The 22,327-nt window shown below is 33.8% G+C and overlaps 1 protein-coding gene across 1 annotated transcript in view; it reads right to left on the bottom strand.

The window, feature by feature from the left end:
- Sytbeta (Synaptotagmin beta) overlaps window positions 1-22,327 on the bottom strand; it is a 141,838-nt gene that overhangs the window by 49,891 nt on the left and 69,620 nt on the right. The window lies entirely within an intron of this gene.

Below are 22,327 nucleotides of genomic sequence, written 5' to 3'. Positions count from 1 at the left end.
TAATCATAACAATGGTTGAAAATTACACTGACGATTCATTTGAAAATAAGATCAACGAAGGAAATTCAATTTTGAATTCGATTGAATGCTGTCAAACCAACGACTGTAAACATTGTTCCAACGACATCAACATTGTTATCTACAAAACTGCCAAGCCAACTGCATTTTAATACTTGCACCTTCAAGAAGCGATTACCTGTTAAATGGAATAATCTTTTATTTTTCTGTTAAACTTTGATTTTTTGACATTTCTGTTTATATCATTGTTTCATATGCTAATTATTATGATAGTTTTTATTTAATAGATATTTAGACACTGACTACTAATAATATAAATGATTATAGGGTCGAATTAGCTCATGAATAAGTGCCGCCTCTCAGATTTGAACTTTACTAAATGCTCAAGGGCGTATGACATAGACCATACGCATCTCCATAACTGGTTGCCTAAATGTTTTATATTTTATTAAAAAATAAAACTAATTCATTACAATAAAACGAAACAAAATTATTGCTGTTAAACATAACAGTAAATGTTGAAAATGTTCAGCATTTTGTGCAGAGGACATTGTCACTCTCTTTTTCGTTTCAAAAATGTTCTGTAATAGTTTCGTCAATACCCGTTGTTCAATTTCATGTTGCAACAGGCACTCCTGACTGCTAAGGAAATCTTGTCAAAGATGTTTGCGGATTCTGCTCAAGTCGTCTCAAATCATCAACAACTTCCTGAGATACTGAAGGTTTTCCAGGGGATCTCTCCTTGTTGACACGCCCAGTTTTAACGATGTTTCTTGAATTATTAAATCACGGTATTTGGTCAGATATTCTTGCTTACAAGCGGTAACAGAAAACACCCACTCTTTGTTTACTAATGTCTCATTGCGATAACAAGACAACAATAAAAATGTTTTGTTCAATTACTGTTTTTTAAAATTATTAGAGAGTCAAATATATATTGTTAGTTTCTATACAAATCTATTTTGACTCATCAAAATTAATTATTTAACTAGCAGAATAAAATACTTAATTAGTTCTGTATTTATGCAAAAAAAAAGTCAAGAATGCCCCTGGGTTTTAATTTTTGTAATGTAATGTGTTAGGGTAATTAGAGTACAAACATTTTTCACCAAAACCCCTTGAAACTGCTTTAGAGATTAGAATGTTATCAAGATAACAGTAAACAAACTCTGAAAGGTAAATAAGAAATACCGACTGCTGGGGCAAAAACCTTTGCAGACAAGTTAAATTTAGCTGTTGATGAAAACAAACAACCAAAGCAAGAGCAGGATAACTCAGATTGGTCTAGTCAAGTAAATTCTCAACGAAAGAAGCGAGTAATTGAATACAAAAAGATTGTCACCAGTGAGAAATCACAATACAAGTCGGATACTTAAGTAAATATTCCAAGATTGAATGATATTCATTACTAATAATTTATTTCACTGTTGTTTCCTCACAAATTTAATTATATTTTTGTTTTGTAATAACGTAAGCAAACATTGTAAAACTAATAACATAAATTTAAAATATTAACGGTATGATTTTCTGGATTCTTTAATAGATTTTAAAACTATTAACAGTATTATCCTAGTCATGGATTAGGTATAAAGAGTCTTCACAGCAACAGGAAAATTTTTCGTCAGGTTAGAAGCTGCAGTACTAAAATATATGTTAAAATCATCACATGATATATCGCATTTACTATTTATTTTTGTTTTATGACCAGAGAATTTATTGGTGCTATCATTAATAATAATTCGCCACATGACTTTAGTTTTATTATTAGCCATATCAATATTTTTTATTTGACAATATAACTTCCAACTACCGTTTCTTGTTTTTCTTGTTTTGTCAGAATCTATAAATTTATCCAAATTATCTAGAAAATAGAGAGCATCTCCCATGGATTTTAAATCATTATCAAACCATTTGAATTTATTTTTAAAGTTTATAGTTTTTTCAGGAAAAGCAAGAATCATACTATTTCATATAATTTATATAAATGTACTAAATTTAGTGTAAACATCAATTTTCTGCCTCTCAAAAAATCTCCAGTCACTTTTTGAAAGTAACTTAAACAATATGTTTTCCCAAGGATTGTTATTGTTCTATGCTTTTTTACTAAGTCAATGTTTAGTGAATTACTTTGTAAAGTGGACATTTCAAATTTTATAAGATAATGTTAAAATCTAATGGGCTAGGTTTTCAATAATAATCAATATTAATATTTGTGAAAATATTATCTAATAGTTCAACTTTCTTGTGGGAAAATGTACGAGTTCTAAGTATTAGATTATAACAATTATCACGAAGAAAATTTGCATTAAATTCACCAAATCACTCGCAATTAAGATATTGCTTTTCGACACATTTATGTGATTAATAAGTACCATAGAATACCAAGATTGGTGAAAAAAATCTCCAGTTCACCCAATGGTGGCCCACAAATATTGCTAAAGAAATATTACCTACTATCTGTCACTATTAATGCGTAATATTTTATAATACGCAGTATCAGTGTATCAATATGTATAGTTTTTGTGAAATGGGGAAAAATGATGAAAGAATGCTTAAAAATTCATTAAATTCCCAAATGTAAAGAGAATTATAATATATTAACTGCCTGGTGGCTTGAGGCGCATGAGAGCCTTTTGTGAGGAAAATGTTTCCAGGCAACAATTTCGAATTAGTCAGTGTTCTCGAGGAGGAAATCTTGTTTACTTAACTAATTTATTTGTAGCTAAAAAAAGTATTAAATATTTCATTATTCGTGAATATTTTACTGAAATTATGTGGCTAAAATAACTGCTTTGGGAATGCTTTTTTAATGAATAAAACGAAAATCGTTAGCTATGCGATGCCTCAAAACAAAAAAAAGATACAATTTATTGAGTGGAACTCGAAAACAGACAATGGTTAGTTTTTTAATCAAAATATTATAATTTATAATACATATACATAGATACATACATAAGGTGTCACAAATATACTTTGTAACTGACGAGTTCATACAACGTCATCTTATGTCCAATTATAGAGATTAGTTAGGTCAATTAAATTAAATTAAATTACTTCAATACTGTAACTTTATTAAATATACATCACAAAAAAATTCAACGTTTTCTTTTCACTTAGGACATGCCGCAAAAGTTCGAAATGTTAACAGCTTCAACACATTCGTGTGTGCCGAACGCAATGTAAATTTTTAGAAGTCGTTTCATCTCTTTTCTATTCATCCTGTTGTAAACGAGCTTCTTAAAATTCTGTTCAAGTCGGGATAACCAAAAGCCCATGAATCAAACGAGTTTCTTGCAGATCGTTTATTATTTTGACGAAGATGCAAGAAATTGCGTTGAATTTTGTATGGAATTTGAGTATGAATGAATTTTTATGGTGTGATGGTCGCGATTCGTCGTTACCGTATAGCACATAAAAAATCGTTTTTTAGTTGGAATATTCGTGAATTTGATTGTTGCAAGTACGTAAAAACTGCTCTAAAGTTAATTGAATAATATATCACACGATTACAAGCACATATTGTACACATTTAAAATAGGTTTTCAAATATTTATTTGCATTATGGTAAAAATAGAGGTGTATGAATAACTCACAGGTTTGGACGCATATTATTTTTATTTATTTTAAATAGGCATTTATATAACAAAATTTTGTGATGACGTCATCGGATTTTTGGTGAGGAGGGTCGGATAAATTTAGGTTGGTATTATATACCAGCTACACAATATTCTCAAAATACACTATCCAGTAGTTTCGGAGATTATCTGTTTCGTAATTTCAAAAAGTTTCCAACAGATAATAGGCGGTAGAAAGCCTAAAATTAATCATTCCCCAAATGGACCTTATTACAAATTAAATTTGAATTATAATTAAGACAGGTTTAGATTCAGTAGTTTTCAAGAAACAGATCCCGAAGAATCTTAAAGGTACTATACGTTGTACACAATTAGCATCACATATACATATTTATACATATATAAAATTGATATTTTAGTCGCTGTAAATCCGGACTAAACTGGCTCTTTTTCATCCTAGGTATAAAAAGTGTTTCCATAACAACCAAACACTTTTTAACTTAAAGTGGTAATATAAACTAGGGTCGCCTGGTGCCGGGGGACACAAGGGTACGTGCCCCGTCAAAATTATAACGTCTACAAACACACTGGACATAGCAAAATAGTAATTGTCAATATTTAAAAAATTATCCGGAAATTTGTGTCATAATTATCAAAACTAATTTTTTTATTATGACCCACTTGTATGAAATGTATCAAAACTTATATACTAAAGACGTGTCTTGGATATATGATGTTATTTCTGACGAAATGCTGATAAAAACCGGGAGAGACCGAATCATAGCTGATTTAGACGTTTTGTTTACACCGCTGTCATGGAAACCTCACGTCCCAGTCGCGTGATTCACCTGGACTGCGGTCCCGTTCCGACAGTGCTCGGCAGGATTGAGTTACTATCGCGGTTTTAATTTTCATTCTGCGCGAACACGCATGGGAAATATTCTTGGATAATCTTCTCGGTAATACAAGGGTTGACAAAAATCGCCATATATTAGGTCGATTGATAATGTGCATAAAATTTTGTGGAGTGTTTGATTTTGCTTTACATGCACATGACGAAAGTAGGGAATCACAAAATCCAGGTATATTTTGAGGTCTGATTGATTTTATGGCTGAACTGGACTTTGCCATATCATTTGAAAGAAGCAACGGTTTTTAAAGGAACGCCTAAAACTGTCCAAAATAAACTTTTAGATGCCGCGAACGTAAAATTTTGATCGAAGGCCAAAAGGTATGTGGAAAAATCCTTTTTTATTTTATTGAATGTATTTTTGTATTTATTTTCGTCACACAAATTCGTCTATTAATTGGGAATAATAACCTGTTTTATATCTTCATATTTAACTCATCAATCAAATTGTGTCCCCGTGTCTCCCCATTTCAAAATGTCACGAGCCGCCACTTATATAAACAAGTATTTGAATTCAGTGACTTTAAATGGTTATGTTATATACATATGTATAAGAATTCAAAAATAAGTGCCCATAGGAGTTTAGGAGTTGTTTTCAATGATTCCAGTGAAATCATAATCCCAATAAATTTGCCGCATATTAAGGGTCCTAAACGTTTACAGCTAAATTTCAAGTTTGTTGCGTCTCAAGGTAATGTTATCAACATATCATTTCAGAAAAATTGGTCTAAGGTTATTCAAACAAAATTTTCTTCATCCCTGAAGTACAATCAAACAAATTCAGTTTCATAGAAAAATGATAAAATGATTTTGTGAATTTTATTTTTTTTTATGATAACTGCTATACGCTGTTGCTATAAATCTGTGCACCGTTAACCATAGGTAAAGGAGACTACTGTGCGTATGTTCCAAGTTTCAAATTTTGTGATATCATCAAGCATATTGTTACGAAATAAAACCATACACCGCCCCGGTACGACACCTATGTCTCTAATACGCACGGCCGGCGTTGATGGGTAATGAGTCATCAGTCTCGATTGCGGCGTCCAAGAAAGTCTCGAAGCGGCCGATCGCCACAAAAAACCCTGGAAGCGGAAGTCTCGAACGGTAATCCAGAAAGATCTCGAATGTGCAACATCTAGAAGGAAGTACGAGTTTAAATAGAGGCCACCGTCGGGAATGAGGATTATTATTCAGAAGTCGAGTCCAGCGAATGAACGAATTCATTCAAGTTGCACCACGAAGTTAATTTGTACATAATTGCTGTAATAGTTAGTCGTGTAATTCGAGTTATTAAGAAATAAATTGTTGAGTTTAATTCACGCCGATTTTATTTTGCCGATCAACGTAACAATACATACCGGGTGTCTGGAAAATGACGGATTAACTCTCCGCTACGCTGAGAGTCTGGGAAAAACAGTAAAAAAATTGCTTCTCACATTTTGATGGAGTTATAATAATGATTTTAAAATTCATTCCTTTGCTACGTTTAACAACTAAACAACACATTCGTTATCACAATAACTAATAATAAACCTAATGTTTAATTACCATTTCAATTAGACTGTAAAAAAATATGGTTGTCTTGTTTTTGTAATAATTTGATAAAATTCCATTTGACAACAATGTTTGCTTGATATAAAGCGATGGTACAAACAATGGTACAAATCGGCAAAAATCGAGTGAGCAGTTAAAAAGTGTTTGGCGTATCAAAAATTGTCAAAATTTTCAATACGCTACGTTTAAAATGTTCGCAGTTAATTTTAAGTCCCCTGGTGTTTTATTTTCGGGTAAATTTACAGGAATCTGGTGTTTTGTTGCGGGATTGAAAAAATCCTTCAAGCTTTTAGTGTTTGATTTTTTACGAATTTGAAAAAGTCTTGAGTGCCGCAGTGTTTTTTCAAATTCGGGAGACCATCGGCTACCCATGGTGTATTATTTTGAGAGTACATCGAGATTTTTTTTTTGTAAATTATTTAAAACAATTTTGGGGGACTTTGGTGTTCTATTTTTGGAAAATTCTGACGTGACCTGTTTTTGAGTTAATTTTGAAACCCCGTTTTTTTTTTGAAAAATTTAAAACAGTCTTCAAGTTGTAGGTATTCCTGTTTGGAAAGAATTTGAAAGTGATTTGGAGCTTGTAGTGTCTTTTCTTATAATAATTTAATTAAATTTCTTAGAGGATACATCATTTGCTAAAATCACTCTTATCTTAACAGGTACTAGACCCACACACCCACCATCTCTTTTCTTAGAGAGTAACTCATTAGCTAGAATCAGTTTTATCTTGGCAGCTACTAGCCCCGCCCGCCTACCCTCTCTTTTCTTAGAGGGTATGTCATTTGCCAAAATCAGTTTTATCTTAGCAGCTACTAGCCCCACCCACCCGCCCTCTCTTTCCTTAAAAGGCATCTCATGTGCTAAATTCAGTCTTATGTTAGTAGGTACTAGGCCCGCCCACCCACCCTCTCTTTTCTTAAAGGCTATGTCATTTGCCAAAATCAGTTGTATCTTAGCAAGTACTGAAGACTAACTTTTACAAAAAATGATCAAAATTTGGAAATATTACGAGTTTACTTATATGCCAGGAATTTTGAACATCTTTTCTAGTGTTTAGTTGGTTATACTTTAAGGAACTGTTCTTTTGTTGGTTTTGTTTTTGCTTATAATTTATAAATGTCTTATTAAATATTTTTTTTACTTTTATGAATAAATAAACAAAAAAAAATAGAAAATTTGGGGACGCCGTCATTAAATTGTTGGTGGAAATGATCAGACAATTACTTAATAACAATAAATGGCAAGGTTTTTCTTAAATTTCAATAAACTTCTAAAATATAGAACCGTAAAGTAGATACATACATTTTTTTTTGTACGATAAATAACACTCCTAATTAACTATAAATATTTTTTACTTTTTGTAATCATCAGTTTAATTATAAATATTAAGAAAGAAGTTTTTAAATAGCCTTTGCAATTGGAAGAATGCATCTTTTATGAAGTAAAGCATATCACGATGCATTGAACTCCAGCGTAATTGGGGTGAAATTAAACAAATTATTAGTGGAGTTTAATCAGCTTACAGCTTCCAAATGCCCTTGATGTATAAGGAATTTGGACCCGAAATGTCTAGAGTTATATGTAGGTACATCAAAGATTTGATTGAATAACGGTTATGAATTAACAAACAAGAAGACGAAAACTGTAGGTCATATTTCTATCGAAAAACAAAAATTGTGTCAAACTGCGCTAAATTGTTACATGTGTCATAGTGTTGAAGTCAATAGTTACAAGGCGTTTAATCACTTTTAAGGTAACCTCACAGGTGCACAATATTAACAGAACCTTTATAGTGATGAATTGGCGATAGAATTTTTTTTTCAACAAGATGGTGCCACAGCCCATAACGCAGAAAATCTCTGGCCAAGGTCTTACGTCTACCAAAGACCGATTTTTGTTTGTGAACATCAACGGTGAACTTCACAGGATAAAGAGGCGCTGTTTACAATTGTGATTTTATTTAACGTCTTGGAAATTTAATACATTTAGATAATAATAATAATCTTTTATTCGTGCTTTAACAATATAGTCTTACAAACGTCAAGTTAACAAAACATAACAGAACACATATCAACTTACAATAAAGCAATAGTCAATCATGCACTCATGCCATAGATGTCCTTAACTTTTTTTGATTTTAAACTACGAAGGATATCTCTTACGTAGCAAATGGATACCTCACTAAAGGTAAAATAATCACAATTCTTGTCAGTATCACACATGTTTTGAGACATAAACATTAAAGGATCACCTGTAGGAGGTGGTAAACTATTTATAATATCACAGGCTATATTTATAAAATGATCAATAAAATGATTCACATCAATATCACAGTTGGATTTATTGCTAACACTACGCTTAATTTTTGAATTGATAACATTCCACATAGCTTTGTTTTTGTTTACAGCACAATTACTAAATTTGTTATTTGCAGCAGTTTTAGCCTGTTGTATTGCCTGCCTATAGTGCGACCTTAAGATATTTCGTTTCTCTCTTAATTCGCGATCAGTGTTATTTGTAGATTTGTAGGGATCGTCTATATATTTTAGTCTATCCCGCATTACATACAATTCTTCAGTAAACCATTTAATTTTGACATGATTATTTCCGTTTTTTTGTATACATTTTTCTGGAAAAGCACAAACATATTTTTTTCCTATAATCTGTGTAAATGTGGAAAATTTGACATTCAAATCTGTGTTCAAATCATCGATAAACGTCCAATCAGCATTCTCTAATAGGTGGTAGAACCTGCTTTTACCCGCTTGTGTTATCGGTCTATATGTTTTTAATACTGCAGAATAGGATTGCCGATTGCAATATGATGACACATAACTGAAGTTAATACCTTGGTGATCGGATGTAGTGACATTTATTGGTGATGCCGAACACAGAGAGACGTCAATATTAGAGAAAACATTGTCAATGCAGTTATTTTGTCGAGTTGGAAAATGAACCATCTGGATTAAGCCAAAACTTAACATTAAATTACAAAGAAGTTGACAATTTTTATCACATGTATTTAACAACACATTAAAGTCACCTCCAACTAGTACGTTCATGTTGACGGTATCCACCAAGGTCAAGGATTCTGATAAAATGTTGAGAAACTCCTGAAAGTCACCGCTTGGCGCATGATACAGGGTGATCACAACTAACTTGATTTGATAGCAGACAATTCACAAATTTTTTCCACTGAAAGATCCGTTATTTGAGTAAGAATTCGGCATTCAAGAGACTGATGTGTCATAATAAGTGAACCTCCATAACCGAGGCCTTGTCGACAGAAGTATGATGGAACCATGTAATTATCTATATTGCAGTGCTCCATCTCAAAGGATCTTTCCCAGTGTTCAGTAATACCAATTACTGAGAATAGGCTACTGCCACTAGTGTCATTGACAAAAACTTCTAGCTCATCACATTTATTACGTAGTGATTGTATGTTTAGGAATAGAAAATTTATTTGATATGTCATCTTACTTTGGTTGATTAGTGTTTTTTAGAAAAAACCTACTGATGAAGGTTCCTTCAGGCCACAATTCAGGATTGCTTACAACTACATAGTTAGACTGATTTACATCGATTCTAAAAGATGAATATGATCCGGGAAACTTGCTTATTTGTTTCTCACAAACAGCCTCCGGAGCCACTTCTTTCACTATATTTAAAATGTAGTAAAATGTAATGAGTAAGTGTCAATTCGTTAGTCAGCAAATGCTTGTCCATTGCAAGGAACTAGGTCATCAATAGTGTATAAAAGTGTAAGTGATAGCTAAAACAAGAGAGTGTTAAGTCTGGGTTTGTAGTGGTAATATGGGCAAATAAATTGATAATAAATATGTATTGGTGTTATTAACCTACCACCGTCGGGACTATTAGAGAGGACATCACATGGCGACCCTGCCAGTCGGAAGAAAGAGAAAAAAAAAAAAAGTGTGTTAATACGGCAGTACTACTGCTATTGTTAAAATGGCTAGAATAGAAGATCATGCAAGACGTTGTGAGAGCCAAAGTCAAGAGGTCGTATAGGAGAAGGAGAAACAGCGATACCATCGGAGAAGAAGATGTCTGCGTCGGAATCCCGTTCCAATGGACTCCACCAGTGTGTGATTGTGAAGTGCGGGAGTGAGAAAAAAAAGGCCTGTAAATAGTTTTTCTCCTAAGTGTAGTAGTGTAAATGACCAGTTTAGACGAACTCAAAAGTCTACAGATAGAAGTAAGCTTATTCAGAAGAAACTTGAAGAAGGACAATATCACAAGACGTCGGGATGTGCAGGTACTTCAATGTAAAAGTGAGAAACTCAAAGAATTGCGGCAGAAATTTATCGTTGCTAAGAATAATTTTAACAGTCAAGTGCATGTTTTAGATGTGTTAAATAAGGCAAAACGCATTGTCTCAGATATAGAAGTAAGGTTAGAAGAAGGTGAATCAATTTTAAGTAGTAGGGTAGCACGATTAGGGCAAACTGAAGCAGCTTCTGACTCGGCTGAGAGTTCTGATAGCTCCGATAGTGTTAATTCTGCGGGCGTAAATTTTAAAATGACAGAAAAATTCGATTTAAAAACAGCGGCTAGTTTGCTGCCTGTTATGGACGGTTCGGAGAGAGTTACAAAGCAATTAATCGACGGCATTGAGATGTATGATAGTATGCTGGACGATAACGGGAAAAAACTTTTAACTACTTACATTCTAAAGACGCGTTTATCGGAAAGTGCGAAAATTCGGTTGAAATCCAGCTACGCGACAAATTGTCTTTTAATCGCAGATATAAGAAATTATTTACTAACAAAAAAGTCTCCAGCGTCATTATCTGTTCAGTTGAGTAGAGCAAAACAGTACTCCAAATCTGTGGAGGAATTTGGAAGATCGATCGAGGAACTATTAGTGGACCTGACGATAACTCAGGCCGATGGCAACCGACAGGCATTAGAAATTTTAAGACAATCCAATGAAAAAATTGCTATAAACGCTTTCGCAAACGGATTAGAAAATTTTGAGTTAAGAACAGTAATAAAAGCTAGGAACTATGAAAAATTAAGTGACGCGATAAGAGGCGCGACGGATGAAGAAACACCAAAATCGGAAACATCATGTCAAATACACCGTTTACATAAACAAAATTATAATTGGAATTACAATCGCGGTAATCATACCTTCAGAGGTACAACAAATAATTTCAGAGGTAAAGCCAATAATTTTAGAGGTACAACAAATAACTTTAGAGGGACAAATAATTTCAGAGGTCCAACAAATAATTTTAGAGGTACAACAAGAAATTTCAGAGGTTCAACAAGTAATTTTAGAGGATCAGCAAATAACTTCAGAGGTCATGATAGAAGGTACACTAGAGATAATAGTAGGCGGAATCAATCAGCGTTTCGTATGAATGCATCAGCTGAACGAGAAGTTGAAAGAGAAAATTCGGAAAGTCAGTTTTTTCGAGTCTAAAATTGTTGACAGTGAAGCTAATGATACCATAGTGTTAAGTATGAACGCAGTGAACTTTGTGCGAGTAAATTATCGCGGGAAAGAATTAAAATTTTTGCTAGATACAGGTGCAACAGTTAGTGTAATTTTTCAAAATTCAATTGCGCAAGATGAGGTTATTGATCAAACACGGAAAATTAAAATACACGGTATTGCTGGTTCGACAGTTTCGCAAGGTTCGGTACAATTATTGCTTAGTTTTAACAATGTTGAAATGCAACAGGAATTTTTGTTGATGAGGGAGTTTGAATGTGGAATGAATGGTGTAATCGGTGCTGACTTTTTCATAAAACATGATGCAATTATCAATTACGAAAAGAATGAATTTTCCTTTTGGAGTAATGACCGGAAAATTTTTATTCCAATTGAATCGCAATGCGAATTTTATACAGAAATTCCAAGCAGATGCGAAATTATCAAATATTGTTATGTCGAGAATAATGACGACTATGTGGTCCTTCCTGATGAAATATGCGAAGGAGTTTACATAGCCGGAAGTATAGTCTGCGCTAGAGATAACTTGATACCTGTGAAAATATTAAACGTTAGAGACGGTAATGTTAAACTGAAAAATTTTCGACCGAAATTAGAGAAAGCAACCAATTATCACATTTGTGAAGCAAAAGAAACTATGCAATCGGTTTCGCGAGTTGACAAATTATTGAAGTTGTTAAAAACTGACGACTTAAATAATGAAGAAAAAATCTCTATTCAAAAAATTTGTGCCAAATACTCCGATGTATTTTTGTTAGAAGGTGATGAACTGACAGTTACTAATATTTATAAACAAAGCATAAGGTTACGAAGTAATGCGACTCCTGTTTACGCTAAGCCGTATCGGTTACCACATGCACAAAAAGACGAAATACATCAACAGGTCGGTAAAATGTTAAAAGACGGAATTATCGAAGAAGCTAGGTCAGAATGGTCCGCCCCTTTGCTAATCGTACCTAAAAAATCCGCAGATAATTGTATCAAGAAATGGAGAATAGTCATTGATTATCGGAAATTAAATAAACAAATTCAAGATGAGAAATTCCCATTACCTTGCATTACAGAAATTTTGGATTCTTTGTCTGGTGCAATGTATTTTTCACATCTTGATTTATCACAAGGTTATTATCAAATTGAACTAGATGAGGCAAGTCGTCCTTGTACCGCGTTTCTTACAAACCAAGGGCAATATCAGATGAAACGACTGCCGATGGGTCTTAAAATTAGTCCATCTGCGTTTTCACGAGCAATGACAATCGCAATGGCGGGATTAAATTACACTAGTTGTCTCGTCTATATGGATGATATTGTAATTTTTGGTAACAACCTACCAAATCATAATAAAAATCTAGTTAAAGTTTTGGGAAGATTAAGACAAGTAAAATTACGGATTAATCCAAATAAATGCGAATTCCTAAAGAAAGAAATTTTATACTTAGGTCATGTAATCTCAGCAACCGGAATTTCCCCGGATCCCGAAAAAATTCGTGTTATTCAAAATTATCCGGTGCCAAAGGATGCGAAAGAAACGAAAAGATTTGTAGCTTTTGCGAATTATTATCGACGATACATAAAAAATTTTGCATACATAGCAGTTCCGTTAAATAGGTTAGCAAAGAAAGGTGTAAAGTTCGAATGGAACGATGACTGTCAGAAAGCTTTTGAAACATTAAAAAACAGTTTGATGACCCCACCAATTTTAGAATATCCAAATTTTTCAAAGGAAAATATTTTTAATTTAAAAACAGACGCATCGGGTTCAGCGATAGGTGCAGTATTAACAAATGCAAGTGACAAACCTGTGGCATATGCCAGTAGAACGCTCAATAAAGGAGAAAAAAATTACTGTACCATTGAGAAAGAACTTTTGGCAATAGTTTGGGGTGTTAAATACTTTCGACCGTATTTGTACGGGAGAAAATTCATTATTCAGACAGATCACAGACCCTTAGTATATCTTTTCGGAATGACAAATCCTTCCAGTAGGTTGACGAAATTTAGGTTAATTTTGGAAGAGTACGATTTTGATGTTGTATATATAAAAGGTAAAGATAATGTAACAGCGGATGCCTTATCAAGAATAGAAATTAGTTCTAGTGAAATCAAATCAATGAGTCACCGAGTTTTTTGTACAATGAATGTATTAACAAGAGCGCAAAGTAAAGCTGAAAGTAAGACCTGCGAGAACAGTGAATCAGTTTCATCCGAAAGGACTGATCACCCTGGCGTGGTGGAATTGATAAAATAACCTGAAAATTTTTTCGAGTTGCGTCCTATTTATAAAACCGAATTTGACAAAATACTTGCAAGTAAAACAAAAATGTCCAACACGTGTTCTATTTATAAAAGTCATAATTTAATTGTCGACAATGAATCAGATGTTATTTATATGAAATGGGATATTCGATCGGCGTCAGCACTAAGTGAGACGTTGAGAGTACTCAAAGATATTGTTATGAAATATAAGATTCCGGAACTAGTAGTAATTAAAAATAAAAGAGATGCATCATCATCATTTCTGCGTGAAATAATGACTAGAGTTAACGAAGTAAGGTTCAGAGATTTAAAAATAAGCGTAATTAAAGACGTTCAAAGAATAGATGACTTAGAAGCGAGACAAATAATTCTTAACGACTTTCATATATTGCCTACAGGAGGTCACGCCGGTATAAACCGAATGTATAACAATGTAAGGAAGTATTTTTTTTGGACAAAATTACGGAAAGACGTTGAGGAATTTGTAAAGAAATGCGATTCTTGTCAGAGGTATAAGCATGGGAAACACAATTTAGAACCAATGGCGATTACAACAACAGCCTATTCGGCATTTCAAAAAATCTTTTTAGATATAGTAGGACCTTTAGAGCAAGACGTTCAAAATAATCGGTACATATTAACAATACAGTGTGAATTGAGTAAGTTTGTTGAAGCGTATCCAATACCAAATAAAGAAGCCGTTACCGTAGCAGAATCATTCGTTCAAAATTTTATTTTAAGGTATGGTATTCCACAAGAAATTGTTACAGATCAAGGTACAGAATTCTTATCGTCAACTTTCAAAGAGGCTTGTAAAGTATTAGGAATAAAACAATTGAATTCGACAGCGTATCACCACGAAACGTTAGGTGCGTTAGAAAATTCCCACAAACACTTAGGTGCGTATCTAAGAATACAAGTGGCAAAACATCCAAATAGTTGGAGTTCATGGGTTTCATTCTGGTGTTTTTCGTACAACAATAGCGTGCATAGCGAAACACGGTACACACCGTTCGAGTTAGTATTTGGACAAACGTGTCGACTGCCATCGAATGTGCTTACTCGGACGGATCCTCTGTATAGTTTCGACGATTATCCATTAGAGTTAAAATATAGACTTCAGACCGCATGTAATGACGCTAGAAACAAATTACTTTTGTCAAAAGAAAAAAGGAAAAAATTGTACGATAGTCAAATTTCAAAAATTGTAAGATATCCAACTGGTTCGAAAATTATGTTACGAAACAATGTAGGAAATAAGAGTGAGCCAGTGTATAAAGGACCATATACTGTAGTTGTAGACAAGGCACCAAATGTTGTAATTAATATAGGTAATAAATTAATAGAAGTACATAAGAATAGAGTTAAGAAGTATCATGAATAATGTAAGGAAAAATTTTTTTTTGGAACGTGAGAACACGAAAAAAAATTTTTCTCCCGACCGGGGGAGGTGTAATGGAATGAGTAAGTGTCAATTCGTTAGTCAGCAAATGCTTGTCCATTGCAAGGAACTAGGTCATCAATAGTGTATAAAAGTGTAAGTGATAGCTAAAACAAGAGAGTGTTAAGTCTGGGTTTGTAGTGGTAATATGGGCAAATAAATTGATAATAAATATGTATTGGTGTTATTAACCTACCACCGTCGGGACTATTAGAGAGGACATCACAGTTTCCTCAGATACGTCAGGTGCAAATCTTGACACAAAAAGGGAACTTTTTCGTTGGGCCATTTTAATAGTGGGGAAGTTTTCCAATTTTTTCATTCCAATTGCTCCCTTTGATCTATTACTTCTTTTGCTCCTTGCTGGGGTCCAGGCATTTTCCTGATTAGTCTCTTCATTTGTGTGAGCGCTTCTGTGTTTTTTTGGGATTTACTTTCTCTTCAGATAACGAGACCAGCTGATAACGGTTTCGGTACTCGAATTTAATTCATCGATTTCGTCGATCTGGTCATCCCTTTTAATGCCGGATTTAACTTCTAATCTGATCTTTTGGTTTTTGTGACATGGACTTTGATTTAGCTCCTCGATCTGTTTTTCAAGATTTTGAATCTTGTTTATTAAAGGTTGCACCGATTCTGTTACTGCATTTTTTATTAATGTTTCAAGATCTTGAACATTGATCATAACACATTCACTAGCACCACTTTTTGAGCGAGTCTTGGTTACAGGCATATTTTATAATTTAAATTTGGGATAATAATATTATAGGTCACTACCAAAATTAATACCAAACAGTAGTATATTGTAAAAAGTGCACATGCATATTAAAAGTCAAGGATGACTCGATTGGAATCACTTTTGATCATTTGATATAAAAACTATAAAATTTTGAACATTTTAAAGCGGTATATAATTTTCTAGACATCGTCTGTGCTATTACGGTCACAGAATCGTGGATATGACGTATGCGGGACCTTCGCTCTGATCCAATCACTGTGAGTTTCCAGTTTTTTGCTAGCAATTGCAGACAGCCTCCGTCGGACGATACATCACGATCGTTAACCGACGCCCAGCGTCACCGCCATCTGAAAGAATATCACTCCGGTCCTGACCCAGCCCTAATAGAAACGCATGTACATATCAGAAATCAACAGTTTATCTTTCCATTCACTCCTTCGCCTCAAATCTCCCAAAAAATCCAACTTTCCGCACTTCCCATGACGGGAATTTCACCGCCCGATTCCCTCATCACAATCCAATTAAATTTATTAATCAATACCCTTCCGAACCGTCCATCCTTGCCGTTTAGCAGTGCATTTGTGCAAAATTTCGGCGTCGAGCACGTGTGAAACTTTGATTTTCGTGTGAAAGAGCCGTTTCGAATGAGCGAGACAGGAAATCGTGATGGTGGCCGTCTTCGGGAAATCATTTATTTAACGATTTCGTATCCTAGTCCTTGACATTATTTTGCTCTCTGTCTTGTACCGAACGGAACGCTTTCGATGTAGTGCGTTTTGCTTTCAGGATACACCTGCAAATTACATTATTGGGGGCGGAATTGATTTCTCGTTTGTTTAGAGTCTGGCCGATTTTTTATTGCAGTCCGCGGATTCACCTTGACATTAAGAGATTGATTGTTAACGTCTGGGGTGTAGGTGGAAACGAATACACACGGTTGAGTGTGTTAAAAATTAGGTCAGGAAGTTTGCTTTGAGGGGTTTGAAGTTTTGTTTAAGGAACAAGGACGAACAATGCAGGCAGTTTCAAGGTTTAGGTGATTTTATTGAAAGGGAAATGGGGTAGACGTGAAGCGAAAGTAATAGACAGCGAAAGTGAAGGTACGTAATATGTATATATATTTAAAAATATATTGCTGATTTGGCAGGGGTTGAAATACTCGCATCAAAATTAAGCTCTTATCACCTATTTTGTTTCAAAGAAAAAATATTTATAAAAATCATATTTTTATATTTGTTATTAGTATTTCTCACTAATTTTTTTTTGTGTCTTAAGTAGGTACACCAAATACATCAAGTGTGAGCTGAAAATAATTTCTATTCCAAATTTATATAGATGATGAGTTTGTAACAAATTCCGAACATTCACATTTCGTATCAGAATCAAATTCTGAAACATAAATTATTTGCTTCAAAGAGATTTAGGCAGTATGTTCGTTAACAGGAAAAAAATAGGTATTAAAAAAATGTAATTCATTTGTTCCTTTTTGTGTTATCTACTTTCCTTTTATTCTAATATTGTTTCAGTTGTGCAAACACCTAACAACAGCCACCTGCTCAGCTTTCGGTTTTCTCGGTAACACGCATCTTGCTGACAAGCATTGGTATTTTTATAATAATAATAATAATAATACATTTATTGAATCCAAAAAAAAAAAGATCCAAAAGGAACAAAAACAGTTTAAAACTGATATAATTTTGCCCTACCAAGTAATCTAAATCATTTGTTTTTACAATACAAAGATATAAAGAATCCATTAAAATTATTTACATACATTAAAATAGTTTCAAGTCAACAAGTTGGGTTGCGACACCTGCCACCAGATCTTCACAGATATACTTCTTTACTGTGTGGATACTCCCACGGTCTCGGTACCTTATCAAAATCTTGTTAGTAATAAGTGAGGCTAGGTAAGCAAACGAAGATTTAAAGCTGGACAATCGGTGTTCAGGCACATCAGCCATAAAGTCTATTGACCTAAGATATCTGTTGTGGATCATCGATCGCATAATGATTTTCTGTCGAAGATATGCTGGACGAGAGGTATTTAAGACTTTCAGGACAAACATACTGAAATGGAGAAAGCGTCGTTCAGTTGTAGTGAGCCAATTTAGGTGTCTTATAAATGGTGTGATGTGTGAGAACCTAGGCACGTGGACAACAAATCTTGTGCAATAATTTTGTACCTTCTGCAAACGATATTTCTGCGCCATAGAAAGGCAAGGGCCATAGACCACGTCAGCATAATTTAAGTGGGATAATACTAGTGCATCAGACAAGAGTTTTTTAGTATTCGTGTTTAGAAAACTTCTAAGAAAGGAGATTTGTTTCAAGGAGACAAAAGTTTTTCTGCAAATGAAGTCAACATGATCAACAAATTTTAGTTGCTGATCAAGGATGACACCCAGACTTTTTACAGACATTTGCGGTTTGAGCACGTTATCACCTATTATTACAGAGACAAGATCTCTGGACTGGTTCAACTTGGCAACAGTACCAAAAACTATAGTTTCGCATTTCGCAAAATTTAATCCCAGGCAATTTTCTTGACACCACAGATGGATATTTTTCAAATCCAGGTTGATAAGGTTGGACGACATAAAAGCAGAATCAGGAGGAAAAGTGTAATAAATTTGTATATCATCCGCATACATATGAATAGAACAGGATTTTACTACATCTGGTAAGTCTGCAGTGTAAACGGAAAAAAGAAAGGGCCCCAGTATTGAGCCTTGAGGAACGCCAGAGAACAGATCAAGAGAAGAAGAGAAATTATTTTCATAATGAACAATTTGGGAACGATTGTGCAAATAGTTTTGCATCCACACCATGGATTGCCCTGCAACACCATAGTACGCCAGTTTAACTGAAAGTAAATCTATGTCCAAACTGTCGAAAGCTTTTGACATATCTAAAAGTGTAAGAGATGTAATGTGACCATTATCAAAACCATTTAAAATATCATCTGTTAGAGAAGCCAGAAGAGTAGATGTACTATAATTTTTTCGAAACCCTGATTGAACATTAGGTATAATGCCCAACTCATTGAAATGCTCCTTCATTTGTTCCAAGAAAACCGATTCAGCAACTTTAAGGGTATTACACAGTAGACTGATGGGTCTCAAATCATTTAAGGATTTGGGGTCAGATTTTTTAGGAATTGGGGTGACAACAGAAAGATGCCACAATTTAGGAACAATTCCTTGTTCAAACGAGAAATTGATAATATGCGTTAATGGACGCAGAATCCAGTCTAAACTAATTTGTAGCATCTTCCCTGATATTTCATCAATTCCGGCCACATTTGGTTTTAGTTTATTAATTACTTGACTAATGGTTTGTTCATCAACTGGCTTGTACGTAAAATATTGAGACGAAAATGAACCAGACAAAAAAGAAGCTTTATAGTTAGGGTCAGGAGTTAGGTTATTAGGAACAATTGAAAGAAAATGTTTATTAATTACCTCCACATCAGTTAAGTCAGAGGGAAGTTTACTGTTTGATCCAACAATACCCAAAGATTTTATTTCCCGCCACATATTTTTATTATTATTCCCATACTTATTGAATTTGTAATGGAAATATGCCTTCTTTTCATTGAGCAATGCAGTATTATAATAGTTTCTCAGCTGACAGAAATATTTTTTGTGAGTTAAATTTCTGGTATTTTTGTAGCGAAGCCATGCTTTACACTTTAGTTTTCGGATTAAGTCAAGTATTTCAGTGAACCAAGGTTGTTTTCTATTGGAAATTTTTACTGTTTGCAGCGGAGCATGTGTATTAAAAAGAAAAAGAATTGATTCATTTAACCATTCGATTTTTGAGTCAACATCAGGTAACGTGTATACGTAATTCCAGTCAATAGTGGATGCATCTCTATTAAAGAATTCAAGGTTGAAATTTTTGAAAGAGCGACTGATTCTAGAATAAGGTTTTTGCTTTTCCATATATAAATTGAGTTGGCAAGTAACAGCGTTGTGATCCGCAATACAAAAATCAGATACTCCTGAGTTTAACACAGGGATATATTTACTAACAAATATAGGTTCTAGCAGGGTTTCGCTATGAATGGTTACTCTTGTTGGAGAATTAATTAATTGAACGCATCCGTAAATGGTCGTTGTGTGAAGTAAAAATTTACTGGCAGTAGTTGAAGTCAACAAATCAATGTTAAAGTCACCCAGTAATAAGTAGTGAGAAAGATTATTGATGCTGAAAAAATTAAAAACATCTTCTAACACCGAGAAACATGAGTAATTTATATGAGGAGGTTTATAAAATACCCCTACGACAAGATGCAGTTTTTTAATAGTCAATTTAACAATCAAATACTCTAAGCCTGAAGAATCATCAATAGGAGGATCAAGAACGCAATATTTCAATGCAGAGGAAATATATAAGGCGACACCACCTCCCCTATTTAAACGATCTCTACGTACAAAATTATAGTTAGGCAGTAGAAAACTATTGTTATCATTACTACAATCGAGCCACGTTTCAGAAACGGCAATTGCAGTGAAATTATTTTCAAGTACATAATTTTTGAATTCATGAAATTTATTTCGCAAAGACTGTACATTAATATGAGCAAACTCTATAGGTAGTAGATTCGAAGACGAATTTAAGGATTTAGAGTCGTTTAGATTGTAGTTACCTGTGAGGTTTGAGGAGGAAGGTTTTCTTTGTTTTTCGAGAAAAAATATCGGTTAACATACGTATTTGCTGGCCAAAAATTTGGATCAAGAAGAGTTTTTTGAAATCTAATAGGCGCTCTAATAGTAAAGGCACTAGACGTTTCCCTTCTATTTAGATGAGGTGGTTTTTCGACTTCAAACTTTGAATCTTGATCTAATTCACTGAGGACATCCGATATATCATCAGTAGTTTGATCAGGATTAAACATAGATCCAACAAGACCTCTCTAAGGGAATTATTTTGGATCTGGCACCAGTCAACACATTGTTGTTCCTAGAAAATTTAGAAAATTTAGAATGAAGATTTCTTTCATTTTTCGGGTTAGAATTTTCGTGTTCGGAAGAGAAATTATCACGTTTAGGAGCAGGATTTAGCTTAACATTATCAAATTTGAGATTTTTATCTTGTTGGGTTTGAGAAAGCAATTTATCAGTTATATTGCCAACACCAAAGGAAGAAAGAGCATTGGTGTCTTTTTCAAGTACTTCAACGGATAACAAATTGATATTATCAGACCTATTTTTATTTTTATGACGTCTAGTTACTTTAGTCCATTCTTCCTTGTCTTTTTTAGGATTTTTACCTTTTTCAGAATCATTGCAATATTCCTTTCCAATATTTAGTGAATACGTATTGTCAGCATCAGTAGTGACATTAGTACCTTAGTATTTCAAGAAACACTTCGTCTAAAAAGTTGAGATTGCAGTTGGGATTGCAGATGGTACTGAAAAAAGTGATCACCCAATTTGTTGAACACAAATACTTTTCTTCGGAATGGGATAATAAAGCAAAGAAATATTAATTATTTAACAGCGAGTGTTTTTACTAATAAACATGGACTGAAGAAAGAGAAGGAAACCGATGAAAATCGCTGGACATGCCTCGAGTAAAATTATAAATGAATTACAGAATTTTGGAGCACCGAATTTTTTTCCTAGGAAGAAGATTAAATTAAAGAAGATATAGAAGTAAAAATACAGTGAATGGAAAAAGAAAAATTTAATGACAGTACTAGCTAACATAAGTCTTATTTTGGCAAAGGACATATCTTCTGAGAAAATAAGAGGCGGGTGGGCGGGGTTAGTACTTGGTGAGATAAAACTGATTTTGGCAAATGACATATCCTATAAGAGAGTAAAGGGTTGGTGGGCGGGGTGGTATACTTGCTAAGATAAGACTTATTTCGGCAAATGACATATCCCCTGGGAAAATAAGAGGCGGGGTGATCTGAGCTTCTGGGGTTTCATATAACTATCATAATATCTTCTACATTCTCAAAAGTTCCATGTGCATTTTTTCAGGAATTTTAAGAAATCTCAAGGTACCCTTGCTTTTTTTTAAACAATGTCAAAGAATCTCAGGAGTTTCCTTGTGTATTTTTTTATAAAATGTGAAAGCATGTCACGAACTTCTTCTGGATTTTTTTACTAATTTTACAGAATCTCAAACGTTCCTTTTGTTGTATTTTAATGAAATTGATGCGAAACCTCCGATCTTTAATTCTAAGAAAGGAATTTCGGTATTTAGTATAAGACTGACAAATTATATTGTAAAAATATATTGATTGTAATCTGAGTTTATTTCTGTGTACGCACAAGATGGAAAAATGGAAAATTCTTAATCTGTGAGTGATTCTGTGGCAAGTCTT

Source organism: Zophobas morio, unplaced genomic scaffold (assembly GCF_036711695.1).
Source record: "Zophobas morio isolate AGI-343-1 ecotype UQ-CSIRO unplaced genomic scaffold, CSIRO_AGI_Zmor_V1 ptg000029l, whole genome shotgun sequence".
Classification (NCBI taxonomy): Eukaryota; Metazoa; Arthropoda; class Insecta; order Coleoptera; family Tenebrionidae; genus Zophobas; species Zophobas morio.
The sequence above is the reverse complement of the archived record's forward strand: the minus strand, read 5'-3'. Positions and strand labels throughout refer to the sequence as shown.